Below are 12388 nucleotides of genomic sequence, written 5' to 3'. Positions count from 1 at the left end.
ACCCCGCTGTCTTAGTTTAACCTACCTCTCATTTTGCAACGGAAAACTAAGAGTTTCCCTCAGTTCAAGTTTTCACTTAACCACCTTTCTGAAACTAACACTAACAACACCAACATTTAAGTTAATAACATTGCCATATTCCTCTTATGTTAACCCACTTAAACGCATATTTCCCACTGTTCACTGCTTTCCTAAGGCCATCGGCTGGCTATGGCCATGGATACGAGGACCCTTTCATCACTGCTTGCAGCTTTAATATTCACCTTTTAATGTTTAGACATTTCTAGACCCCACAGCAAACAAACAAATTTTGCCTTTATTGCCCCAACTGCATATATTTGGACTTTGGCTCATTTTACTGCATACTGACATGGTTTCAAATCTATAGTTATCTGATTCTTTGGTCTTCTGATGTCTTAACATACATATATGTAGGGCAGGAAAATCTTTTTTTTAAGGATGCATGCCCTACCAAAATAAATATATTGAACTCGTGTTTATGAAATTCTGTGTAACGTTACGGCCCTGATAACAGGAGGATCGGAGCATCCCTATTTTTAATGTTCAAATAAACATACAGTGTTTATTTTTTAGATTTACTTTGTTAAACGTTAACAGAATAGATTATATAATTGATAATAATTAAATACAAGAAAACCTCTACACATTGAATGATTTATTACCAATATCCCACCATTTCCTCAATGTTTGTGGGTTAGCTTATAAAACTATATTTAGTCTGTATATATACGTCTTCCACAAACGTGGAAATAGTTAAAATTACATTCACATTAAGACAGAGTGTAAAAAAAATACAAAATACAAAAAATAACACTTATGTGAAAATATTCTCGATGAAATCGCAAGTTAGCATATTAGCTTATACAGACGAACTATATAATAACGTCCGAGCGTTAAATTTAGTTAGTCTAAAACTGTTTATACGTAAAAAATTATGGAAACGACGACGTTCAATGTAAACTCTAATCCGGTGATTCGGCGAGTCTTATCTTTATTCCATAACAAGTACGTTCCTACAACTTGTCCTATTTTCATCAAATTATCATGAGTCTGTGTTTGAGTGGCGTGAATTTCGTCCAATGAACAGCCAATTTTCTGCATCTGTCCAATAGAAACACAGGAAGGGTGGTGTTTATTTCTACAGCTCTAGAAACGACGGCAGCGCAGAGGCCCAAAAAGTGTATCATGAGCGACTTACAATTGTTTTATTTTAGGCGTCACTGAACAACCGTAACATAGACAAAATACATGCCATAATACTAAACATCAAATCGCTTTTAATATTGTCAATAAAATGTATGTTTAAATGGCATTACCTTGGACGTTGTTCCTACTGTAGCACTCCGCGCTTTATGCGCTTGGTCACAAATGGCGCGCCGTAGTCTTCTAGCTGTGACGTCATATAATGCTGCAGCGTTTTCCCAAAGCCACTTAAAAGTCTTTTTAACTTTTCTTTAACTGAACTGAGGTTCTTCTATGTTTGCAACTTATTTATAAACAAAAATCATACTTTATAATTTTATTTAATGATCATAACATTTAGATAAACATAATATGTCTCCCCACAGACATATAATTTGGAATAAGAAGTATTAAATATAAGAACAAGTTAAACGTAAGAATAAATTCATATTTAATGACAAATGGGTTCAAATGATATTTTATTGATTATTGATCAAGTTTATTAGTTTATAAATTCAGAAATAAAATGTAATCTCCCAATATCCCTAGGAGAATATTGTATCTGTTCTAGGAGGCTTCCTACCTGTATCACAAAGTAAATCAGACTCTGGAAAAAGTCAACTTTTAAAAAATAAATCCTCTTAAATGGCATCCATATGAAATATATCACATACAATTATAGATTTTTAAGAAGTTTGATTCATCATTCTGTAGTACTAAGAAGCAAACAGTATTTGGGTAATGTTTTTGAGAAAATGTATATTAAATAAAAATAATAACAAAGTAAGGGAAATTTATTTTTAATACTTAATTTATTCAATTTACCAGTTACTGCAAAAAACACTCTAGTGTGAAACTAGTGTGCAAACTAGATAAATCATATTATTTTATGTGTTTATTTTGTGTACACACGACTTGATAAAAACAAACACACACACACACATAAAAGTCCCACTAGAGCACCTTCTGCTTCTTCTTTTGTTTGATACTTTACATCGAGTGTGTATATCGCCACCTACAGTGCTGTTCTGTAAACCTGGATTTATAAAGAAATCTTCTCTTTCTTGACAATTGAATAGTATACACATAATTTCCCTACTCTAGATCCCTGGGGGCTACACGGCGCTGGTCGTTCAGCTCCTCCAGACTCAATATATAATTAATCATCAAAATCCAGACCAGGGCAGAGCATCTGTAAAAAAATATAATTCCTAAATAATACATTAAATACTTTCACTCGGTCTGGTTTATATATAAAATAATCCAGTATCTCCAGAAATCTTTATTTTTAGCAAATAACATGCAGCATTTTTTCAATGATCCACACATAGTAAATCTTCTAATCTATACACCATTTCCACCTTTTTAATGGTTGTCTGTCTACATACTTAAAACACAGTATTTTGACCCCTCTTCCATTTAGTAACATCATCAGAGTATTTGCACATCCTATAAGTCAGTGAACAAAAAGATCTTTAATTATCATGTTTTAGACTAATAACACTTTCTTAAGGAGTAGCCTAACATTTCATTTCATGCATTAAAATGATCAGACTTACAGGACTCCACTTGAACTACAAACTTTGATCAGAGAAATTCTACAAATGAAAAACAATTATACAATCTACCATCTTCTATCCTTGTGGCTTTTATCAAAAGACATCCATATAGTCATGCTTTTTCTTAATCAATGTATACCACTGCAATTTCTTTCATATTAATGTCTTTGTTTAATGATGTATGTGTCAGGGACAATGCACAAAATACATCAGTCCAACAGTAAGAAAAAATGCATTGAACAAGATTAACCAGGCTACTTCTACCTGCAGTCACTGGGCAGGTGACATACATAAAATATACACATTTACACATATACACTATAAACCTAGAGAACACAGCTAAAATACAAACAGCACCCACTTAATGTTAATAACATTGGTTTTCTAAAAAAAACTAACTTTAACAGTATATTAAAACTTATACAAAATATGTGCATGTTTTAAGGTAATCAGGAGCTTTTTCATTCCTTAATTTCCTTGTTTGAGAAGGTGGATGCTTAGTTAATATCCCACAATGATAATACTGAAATGACCTTCACTTAAAGACTTACAGCTTTTGATTACAGAGTGCTTGTCTCATTTGCTTGGGACCAGCACGAAATACAAGAATTAATATAAGAAAATAAAATTGCTTTCAAATATATCCATCACACACTATATGTAAGTTTTCTAGTAATAAAATGTCTAATATGTTTAAAATTACTATATTATATTTCAAAGTATACTTTTTTTATGGTGTTCGTGGTGTCTAGTACATTTCTGATGTGTCATATACCTTTTCAGCCACTAGAGGGCTGTAAGGTTTAATAAATGAAAATAAGCAATGTATATTACTAATAACTGTGCTGTACGTGCAGGTCCGGATTGGCCATAGGGAGAAGCAGAAGAATTCCTGGTGGGCCGGTCTATTTTTTGTTTTTTGTTTGGCCACGAGGGCTGGTGTTGTCATGCCACCTGGTTGATGGTTGTTGTCCTAGGCTGCCAGCAATTATCCAATCCTACTCGCGTAATTTGCAGGGTTTAAAGATGTTAACCCTGGATGCATGGTTTTCTTCTTTTAAAGTGCTCGCCTGTGAACACGAGTTTTGTTTCAGATGCGTCTATATTTGTGTCTAGATGTGCGACTTGATACATAGGGCCTCTAAAAGGAAAAGGGTCTACAAATTGTATTTAAAAAAATCTAAGTCATAGATGTTACAAAGTATTGTCTATGAATAGCCATTTTCGTCGTCTATGTATCGTCTCTTCTAAAAATGTATACGTTTTTTAAAAATGTATATGAATTTGATGTTTTCTCAAGTAGGGTAGACTGGGTACAGTAGACCCATGTGTACAGTTGAGACACCTTGAATAAGTTGTGATTTTTGCTGTGTACATGCGTATTGGTGTCTTCTTTGATCGTGGGAAATTTGAACAACGGACGCATCTCCGATCCAAAGATATCGGCAAAAGTTTTTTTTAAAGCCTAACTAAACCCTAAACCAACTTATTTTAGTTAATGATCTGTAAGAATGGTGTTTTATTAGTGCTGTTCATTGATTTTAGTAAGTTTTTTGACATGTGGATATAAAGTGTTTCAATACTACAATATATGGTGTAAAAACGTCTGACTGCTGCACTCTTCAGGTTGAACGATGGCTACTGCAGTTGAATTTTGTGGGTCCAAAAAATGACTCGTGACGTAAGCAGGTTCAAGATCACCACGCCCTTGTTACGATCTCACCACTCACTTAGTTAGTTCGTCCCCTCTATCTCCTTGGGATCTACCCACTTTTCTTTCATTTTTCAAATATTGCCAGTGGGTGGAGTCAGGCTCTGACCAGGGGTTTAGTTACGCTTTAAGGTAAGACGTTCACTTCCCCATGCACTCTCCACACTCTTAAAACAAATGTGTTAAAAACAACACAACATGTGTTATTTTTTTACACATGTTCTGAGTGTGCGCAGGGACAACACATGTTGAGTTAAATTTAACACAGAATATGTGTTATAAAATGCAACACAAAAATGTGTTGCTTCAGTAAACACATTAATGTGTAACTTTTTATTAATCTAACACAACTGTGTGTTACCGAGTAATTGTTTAGTTTTAATATTAAAGAGAAAAAAAAACATATGATTTGTAAACTTTAAATTATGAAATCAAGCAGACAACTATTGAATATTGTTCACAAACTATTTATTTGTAAAATAACAAATATTTGACAATTAATGCTTGCATGAAAATATGCTAGTAGCCTACTTTATGTTGATCGATGTATGCTAATTTAAATAAATGTAAGTGCAAGTATAATTACTTCAAACATACATTACATTGATACGTTTTAACACACTATTTATAAAATAATTCATTGAATTTAAAAGCAACTGTGTTAAACATGTTGAATAGAACAATGTCTGAAATCGTTTCCAACATGCAAGTTATCAAAAATCTTTAACTTGTCCTGAAACATTAACATGTTATCTTACATTTAGAAAAATACTTAAAATGAACTTGACAAGTGTATTCAAAGAAATTTCTGTCACAAAACATTTAGGGGCGGTTTCCCGGACAGGGTATTAGCTTAATCCAGGACTAGGCCTTAGTTTTATTAGGAAATATAACTGGTTTCAACAAAAAAAAATTACTGGTGTGCATTTTGAGGCAAAACAAAGGGCACTGATATGTTTTAAGATATATTTCAGTGCAAGTTGTTTTCAGTACCGCACAGGTCAGATTGTCAACATCAGGTGGAAAGGCAAAATAATCGTTCATTGCAACAGTTACGTAGTGGCCTCCATGTCCTGAAGAACCGTTGGAAACCAACTGTGGCTGAGCTGATTTCAGACACCCTTTGATCATTTAGTAAGCACAGACGTCACACTGGTACCAGCCTACACAAATGAAACAATGAACATCATTAGAAAATGTTGTTGCATGAAAATTACTTATTTTATATATATATAAAGTTTAGAGTCACAAAGCCTACCGGCATCAAGTCCCACAGGAATGACACAGCAGAATTCACACAGCAGAAGATGAACGAGTATCCTTAACATTGTATAACACAGCTCTCATCTGGGTGTAGTAAACATGCAGGTCACATGCAAAATATAAATTGAGAAAAAATTCTTAAAAAAGGATTACTTTTATATCGTACTTTGAATGTTACATTTTAAACGTCATTTTCCAAATTAAACATTTGGAACAGAGATAGGAAATCATACCATTATGTTCACTGTCAGCTTTCTTCAATAAATGTCTGATGTCCATTTTCTTCTCTAAAGATGCTTTTTCCCTGAGTTTCTCAATAATTGTCACATTCCCATTTCTTCTTTCCCATCAGTAAGTCTGGAAAACTTGATGTCCCCCTTCAGTGAATTTAAAAAGAAATATGAATATTGGAATTATGAAACACTTTGTGTAAAGTTATCTCCAGTTAAAGGCGGAGTGCACAATGTTTGAAAAACGCTTTGGAAAAGGAGACGGGCCGACTACCAAAACACATTTATAGCCAATCAGCAGTAAGGAGTGTGTCTACTAACCGACATCCTTGCCGGGTTGCGTATGTGTGGGGCAGGTCTTTTAAAAGAAGGTCCAGATTCTATTGGGGTAGGGGCGTGTTTGTTTAGGTGATTTCAAATATCAACATTGGCTTTCAAACATTGTGCACCCCGCCTTTAAGTATATTACAAACACTGGCATGTCCAGAAATTGGGGATATTCCTTAAAGATTTCACCAATAATTGGTGATTTTGTCATTACCTGTATCCATCTTCTTTGATGACTGAAGGTTTGGTCAATGGCATTCTTTATTGATGATGTCCTCCCACTTCAACTCTGTTGAAGCTACCGTCTGATGTTCTGTAATCTCATTTTATAAATCCACTGTGTGATGGCCCATCAAAAAAAAAAAAAAAATGCTCCTATCATGATCAATGCAAAAATAGCACTTACTTAGAGTCAAGTACAGTTTTTATACACATTGTCAAGTAAGTAATTTCATACACATAAATGAAGTATGTACATAAAAGCATCCTTACGGTACATGTCCCTCTTTTTGACCAAATGAGACCATAAACCAACAACACAATCTCCTTTGAGAGTGCCAGCTTTTCTTTTTCAGATGGATAGCTGAAAAAGATTACAAACAAACATTGACACAAGAATTGTGATTTACATCTAGTTAAGTATTACTGGGCAGTATTTATAACTCAATAGTGCAAAAACACTTTACAGCTAGTAGCACAAAACTACACCCATCTTATTCACGTAGCACTTTAGCCTTACTGCAAGGCAGTGAAAGGTTCGTGAAGTTCGACTCTTACCATTAGACCACTAACAGTTACTCTCCCAGTAATTAATTGCGTCTTGTCTAACTTTATATTGAACGCGAGCGGCGCGACACGAAAATAAAAAACAGTATTATAAAATGTGGCTGTGCATCATCCAGAATGTACAGCATCACCGATTAATAATGAGTTTTACCGTCTTTTGTCTCGTCATGCCGCTCACAGGTGTACAGTACGTTAGGTACAGTGATGTGCATACTGTTCCACCATGTGCTTAACCAAACGCGTCGAGGCGTTGCGATAATCGAAAGGCATAATTTATAATGACCCGTCCTATAACGTAAAGACATAAACTGAAAAGAAACCCGGTACCGCGTGTCACGTCTATTTAGGACACGGTGTTAACGATTTACGTTACAGTGCTGCAAGCAAGTGTCACACATATTACTAACCCGTAGTCCAATGTGCCTTTCATTAAACAATGACTGTTAACATGAATCTCCAAACGTAACTTTGCAAAACGATCGAGTTTTGAACGTTACCATAATAAAGTTTAAATTAACAGTCTCCTGCACAATTAATACGAAAGTTTCTTACACTATATGAAAAATAGATATCATATTATAACTGTAATTTTTAATTTAATTTCTTACCTGATGCAGACAGGAACATTCTTGACCTCTTGACTGGAAAGGCGGTTGGAAAAGAACGTCACTGCGCAGGCGCAACACAATATGCGTTGTGTGTTTGTTTTTTCAATAAAACAAATTCAAAACAGACTGCCAGCCAAGGCTCAATAATAATGATAATGATTTTCATAATAATGAAATACAAATAATACACGCAAAAAATACAATTAAAAATACAATAATGCGTAGTTGTCTGTCCATGTGAAACGTCATCAGCAGATTCGTGTGAACTTATGACAGCCACCAATGGAAGTGAACGCCTGCATAATGTTTGAAATATTACTCTTATTTTGTCACAAAGTGTATGTTCAAAAGCTTTTTAGGCGAGAATGTATGTATAAAAAGTTCAAATTTGCGGTCGGTTTATAAAGAGAGCGTTTATTAAAAAATCTGCCCCGACTTTTTCGGAGTTCTGATCCAGACAACCAACGGGTACTTAGCGCTCATGTACCCCGCCCAACGCAGCTTGATCTCGGCAAGTCCTTCTGAAAATCACCGCTGGCCGCTGGGTGTTATGTGGTTAACAGTGTTATATATATTTTATTGGTACTGTCTTATGGACAATCTATATCTGGACTTTATATTTTTTATTTACTTTGTGGTGAAGTGCAGGCTTATTGTGCTTTTGACCGAACTTGCTTGTATATTTCCTGTTGCACAAACATCTTATACTTGATAAAGGAATGTGTTATATATGATATTTGGTTTTTATAACAAACAAAAGTACAGGATAATCAGTGTCAGTGCACGCTGCCTAAATCACTTTTTTTATGAAAACGACAGGATATAGTGTTTTATATCACATTTTTTTCATGTTACTTTGTTTAAATATAAATCGTCATTAAACTACAATAATTATGCATTTCGTTTTATTGTGTATTGGTTAACGTGTTTTACACATTCATTGTGTAAGCAGTTAAGCATAATATTTACACATTATGTGTCAGTTCCAACACAAAAATGTGTTAGAATCCTTTTACACATATTTTGTGTAAATTTTTAACACATCAATTTTAAGAGTGCACAAAGAATAGCTTATTATCCTTATGTGACTGTTAAACGTAATTGGTATCATCACAAACGTTATTCTGTGACCTAAAAACTGGCATTGTTGAAGCCATTTCTATGAAAGTAATAATATTTTAAGTTTATTTGGTAAAATCTGTGTTGCAAATGAAAAGTAGAAATTGTACACTCTTAAAATGAATGTGTTAAATTAACACATCTTGTGTCTAGCCAAGGACAACACATCCAGCGCGCTGTCCCCAATTTAACACATCTCTGTGTCACCTTTGTGTTGTTTTAACACATCCTGTGCTGTCCCTTTCATTTTTTATGAACTTAAATGACACTTAATGTGTTAAAAACAACACATAATGTGTTAAATAGTTTAACACAAAGCAATGTGTTAAAATTAACACATCCAGGGTGTGTTAATTTTAACACATTGCTTTGTGTTAAACTATTTAACACATTTTGTGTTAATTTTAACACATTATGTGTCATTTCGTGCTGATTTAGAGTTCATATAAATAAAAGGGACAACACAAGATGTGCCAAAACAACACAAAGTGTGTTGTTCAAAAAATAACACAGAGATGTGTTAAATTAAGGAAAACACACTAGGTGTGTTGTCCTTAACTAGACACAAGATGTGTTAATTTAACACATTCGTTTTAAGAGTGTAATGTAACAGTTAGCTAGTGACGTAGCATAATGTAATTTAATTGGCTGTTAGATTTAGTATGAAAGAAATAGACTGCGAAACAATCAGAAGCCACTGGACTTTGGAGCAACATTCTTTTGACCTATATAAAACTGCAGTTAATTTGTTAATTAAACAGTTAAACGAAGAACTTTGGATTAAAGACATATTGTGTTGACTACAAAAGAACTTTGAAGTCCTACGCCAGTGAGTCGTTGCACTCACATCCAAAATCAAAAGACTGCTCGACATAAACAATATATCTAGTAAATTCAGAAGATCACTCGAATCTGAAAGACAATCCGCTTGAGAAAATCGCTAAAGAAAAAGACACTCGTGATGATGGCGAGCTAATCGACTGGACAGATCTAAGGTAAACCTGTTAGCGGCTGCTTACATAGACAATAGACCAGGATGGAAACTACATCGCAGCAAAAGAATACAGAAAGAAAGTCAGAGTTAGCCTGGCGGCTGAATGAAACATTCCCAGGAACAGGTCTGATATTTTCTTCATGACTCTATTAGTCATCGTCTAAAAGTGACAGTAGGGGGTGGTTTCCTGGACAGGGATTAGACTAGTCCTAGACTAAAATAAATGTAAGAGCTGTCCAAACTAAAAACAACATTCACTGACATATCTTAAAATACATCACTGCCCTCTGTTTTGCCTCAAAATGCACACAAGTAATGTTTTTAGTAGGGCATGTTTTTTTAAAACTAGTTATATTTCCTAATTAAACTAAAGCCTAGTCCTGGTTGAAGCTAATCCCCGTCCAGGAAACTACCCCTAAGTGTTCACTGGATATTTAATCCTGAAAGGCATAGAGCTTAATAAATCCTGCACATCAGTAGCTACGTTTACATGGACACATTTTTCCTCCACCGGAATAAAATCCTTTCAATTGATAAATCCTATCATAGGGTTTACATGAACACCTAATAATGTGATCAGATTGGTGTGCGTGGTTATATGACACAAGCTTTAAATCAGATTTGATAATTTGACATGCGCACATTGCACAAATATAGTTTCGCAATGTTTCAAGGTATGCATACAAATCATCCTCCTAAAATTAAAAACCTCCTATTTCTGGTAATAATTAATAAACGATGAGCCCACAAAGCTTTGTGCCTCGTTGATTATCAAGCAGCAGCAAAAACAACCATTCACGTGTGCACAAAAAGCGTATTTTTACTTCACGCAGTGCTGCTGAGACCAGCCGTGAGAGGGAGTACAAACACACACATTTGTGGATCAGATATAAATAATGGACTGACAGGACAGGTCAGTATCACTTTACGGGAGATTGAAAGGAAGGAGAACAGGAACATTTAAATATTGACACAACAATTTATTTCATGTGACTTCCTTAAAAAAAACTTGAGTTATTTGCGTCACAGTCATTACGCCAATTCTATTTCATTGCACGTGTGCATATGCTCAACACTCCTGTCCTGTAGGTGGCGTAAATGCATCATTCAGTGGGTTTGCCGATCGCCATTAAAAAGGAAAAGAAGAAGAAGATTGCACATGCGCAGACGTCCCAGCTTCAGTTATCCATCCGATCAAGTGTTTACATGTCCTTTTGAGCAGATTACAAAAGGTATAAACCACCTCTATCAAGCGGATTACATTTTTAATCAGTTTGGCTCTTTTTAGTCCGACTGAGATGTTTACATGGAGCATTTTTATTCAGATTGAACATTTAAACCGATTACAAATGTCCATGTAAACACAGCTAGTGACTCTTTTAAACAAGTGTTTATAAGAAGATTAGAAGCTGTGGACAATATTAAGAATTGTGACAGTTTTGTGTGAAGATTTAAAGTGACATGATATGGCAGATGGAAGCGCAGCTGCGTGTGTTGACCAAAAGAGGGTGCCAAAGCCCACAGAAAAGGCTGTAGAGGAGAAAATACACAGGCTGAATAGAACAACGCAAGAGAAAGTTGTCACAAATAACCAAACAGAAGAATGATTTAGCCAAATTGAAGGAAAATGAACGCAATGTTAACTTTATTAAAGACAAAGAATTGATACAGAATTGTTACTTCAAAGATGCTTAAGACAGTATGAACGGATTAATGAAGAGCTGTGTGAGTTGATAGATGAAGATGATTAGAAAGCGGATCAAGATGCTTATGAGAACAGATTTTCGGAATTTCAGCGGTTTATAGAAGACACTTACAAATGGATTGCAGATGTCCTAAAAGATAAGGATGATGATATTAAGCCACTTCATAGTGTATCCAAAGCTAACTCTGTGGTAAGCCAGACTTCCAGTACTACTTCTGCAATGCTGGAATTAAAGCTGAATGTGAAGCACTGTGGCAAGAGCTGCCGCAATAACAAAGAGAGAAGCAAGAGCAATTGAAGATTGAAACTAAGCTTGCTGCTTCAGACGCCAAACTGAAGATGCCCTTGAATTTAAATGTGATTTTTCAGAGCTAACTTCAGGATCCAGATTTGAATCCCTGATGTGTAAACAAGAAAAACACAATGTAGTTGATTACAGGTATGTACGTATAAATACAGCAAAGTCTCTGTCTGTACTGCCTGAAGGACCATCCACTGAATGCATTTAACAAATTTGAGAACAGCCTCTGAAAGAAAGATTTCAGTTCTTGAAAACGAATGGCCTTTGTTTTGGGTGTCTGACAACAGGTCATAATCTAAGGACTGTAAAAAAGAGCCTCTTGTCCAGATTTTTCATTCAAGCCCCCAGCTATCTTGCATGTTGTGCAGACGACAGGTCACAAAGCACCAGTGAAGTCACAAGTGCTCTTGTGTCTGCAGGGTGCAAAAAATTTACCATACTGGGTCAGTGAGTGTATTCTTTCAATCGTACCTGTGCAGATAAAACACAAGAAAGACACAAAGATAATCAAGACCTGTGCTTTCCTGGATCAAGGAAACACAGTGACTTTCTGCACTGGAAAATTGGTGAAGAAGTTGAATA

The 12388-nt window shown here is 35.1% G+C and overlaps 1 protein-coding gene and 1 long non-coding RNA gene across 5 annotated transcripts in view; both read right to left on the bottom strand.

Annotated features, from left to right (window-relative positions):
- The window catches only part of znf407 (zinc finger protein 407), a 41750-nt gene extending 40296 nt beyond the window's left edge, over positions 1 to 1454 (bottom strand). The window contains exon 1 of the mRNA XM_073871769.1: positions 1338 to 1454. The gene's annotated coding sequence lies outside the window, so the exon portion shown is untranslated. The remainder of the gene's footprint in view (positions 1 to 1337) is intronic.
- Positions 1455 to 5294: 3840 nt separating this feature from the next.
- Positions 5295 to 8745, bottom strand: LOC129451407 (uncharacterized). 4 transcript variants are annotated; one of them, XR_012371388.1, is made up of 6 exons: positions 7688 to 8745; positions 6786 to 6876; positions 6508 to 6668; positions 5970 to 6113; positions 5732 to 5820; positions 5295 to 5636 (listed from the first exon to the last, which is right to left on the bottom strand). It is a non-coding gene; the product is annotated as an uncharacterized lncRNA (long non-coding RNA). The 4 variants fall into 4 exon arrangements; XR_012371385.1 differs by having other exon boundaries at positions 6786 to 8745; XR_012371386.1 differs by having other exon boundaries at positions 6483 to 6630; positions 6786 to 8745.
- Between the last annotated feature and the right edge of the window lie 3643 nt (positions 8746 to 12388).

The sequence above is a fragment of the Misgurnus anguillicaudatus genome, chromosome 10 (genome assembly GCF_027580225.2).
Source record: "Misgurnus anguillicaudatus chromosome 10, ASM2758022v2, whole genome shotgun sequence".
Taxonomy (NCBI): Eukaryota; Metazoa; Chordata; class Actinopteri; order Cypriniformes; family Cobitidae; genus Misgurnus; species Misgurnus anguillicaudatus.
This window is presented reverse-complemented; position numbering and strand designations above follow the sequence as displayed.